Source organism: Phoca vitulina, unplaced genomic scaffold (genome assembly GCF_004348235.1).
Source record: "Phoca vitulina isolate PV1807 unplaced genomic scaffold, GSC_HSeal_1.0 scaffold23, whole genome shotgun sequence".
Lineage (NCBI taxonomy): Eukaryota > Metazoa > Chordata > Mammalia > Carnivora > Phocidae > Phoca > Phoca vitulina.
In genome coordinates this window covers 8,585,473-8,587,381 of record NW_022589726.1, presented here as the reverse complement: position 1 = coordinate 8,587,381, position 1,909 = coordinate 8,585,473, and positions in this window count along the sequence as shown.

The window sequence follows — 1,909 nt, the reverse complement described above, 5'->3', positions numbered from 1 at the left end:
CAGTTCCCGGTGCACCTCCTGTGACCTGGAGGCTGGCTGCTTCAGACCTCCATGTAATAATCTTAATGATAACTACCATTGACTCAGAGCAAGGCAGCTGGCCAGATACTTCGCATGGATTATCTCATTTAACCCTCATGATAACCCTGTGTGGTGGTTTTATTGTCCTTGTTTTATACCTGAAGGGGCTCTGCAAAGATAAGCAATTGGATTTGAAGCCAGATCGGTTAGATTCTCAAACCTGTGCTTAAATAGTAAGCCAGGTGAAGGCAGGGACCATCGGTCAAGTTCAGCACTATCTCTATGGCCCAGCATAGTGTCTGAGAAAAATTGTTGAATGAATGATTAAAAAAATTCTACCCAAATGTTCTTCTGCACTGGTTTTCTGGGGAGCACATCTCCCAAACCCCCACCCCCCCACCCCTGCATGCAGTGAGAACATGTTGCATGGTTAATCCTCATGGTCCTGTTCTGCCCCCGTGACTCGGGGCACTCATCGGTCAGTACAGGTGGGTCTTGGGTATGGGCTGAGGCATCAAGGCAATGACTAATTGGCCGAATGTCTACCCAAGAAGCCAAGTCCTGCTTTAGTCCAGTCTGCTCTGGCATTCTAGGCTAGGAAAGCATCTCTTGAGATGTCCAATCCAGCCTGTTCCTGAGACAGTAGAAACAGTGAAAGCAGATGCTTGTCTCGGCTGTGTACAATCTTTGGAGAGTGGTTTTGCTGTCCCTCTTCCAGAACACAGGTAGATTGGCATGGAATTGTGAAGATAGGCTGAGCAGATTTCCCAGGAATGCCAGGACGTGGTCCCTGTACCTTTATAATCCCAAATGGAACTGGTGGAGACCCAAGAGCCTTTTGGTCTTCTAATTCCTTTTTTTCTTTTAAAACTATTTATAATAATAATAATAATAATTGAAGTGTAATTAACATACAGTGTTGTATTAGTTTCAGGCATGCAATATAATGATTCAACAGTTCTCTACATTGCTCAGTGCTCATCATAAGTGTGCTCTTAATCACCTTTATTTCACCCGTCTCCCCACCCGCCTCCCCTCTGGCAACCACCAGTTTGTTCTCTGTATTTAAGAGTCTGTTTTTTGGTTTGTTTTGTTTGTCTCTTTTCTCTTTGTTCATTTTTTTATTTCTTAAATTCCACATATGAGTGAAATCATATGGTATTTGTCTTTCTCTGACTTATTTCTCTGACTTATTTCACTTAGCGTTTGACCCTCTAGGCCCATCTAATTCTTGAATAGGAGGGAAGGGACATGCTTGTTTTGCAGGATGGATTAGGATGTCGAAATTCTCCATTCAAGAAGAGAGCATGGCCTTTATCCTAAATCTGAACTCTTAAGTTAGAGGGAGATGCAACTTCCTTCCTTGCTATTCAGATCTCCTTCTGGGGAGGCACATTGGTGGTGGCAGTGTCCCTCCCTGACACTGAGCATTTCCCTTCCTGGAGCTGAGGCCACGGTTACCTCAGTATTGTTAGCACGTTACAGTCAAGTACAGGCAGTTGCTTTAAAATGGCCTAAATTGTTGGGAAATCTCTGGAAAAGAAAAGCATGTCAAAGATTGCCCAAACTGGGATCATTTGGGAAATGATGAGGTCTTGTGCTCTGTGTGTGTGTTCATTGTTGGTGGTGGATTTTTTTTTTTTTGACATTTTAGCCATCATGCTCTGATTTATGGAAGCCTGTGTCACAGATACCAGACCCATCTGGGATGTGTCCTGTCAGGATACATCAGACCTACAGATAGGCCTGGGATTTCTAGGAGTAGTCTGGGATCATAGCTATCATTCATTGTCCTTCTCACTGGTCTCTTTCCCTTCTGTTCATTCCTTTCTGCACACAGCTGGCCTTCCACCATCCTGCTGCCTCTCAGCATTCAGCCCCTGGGCCA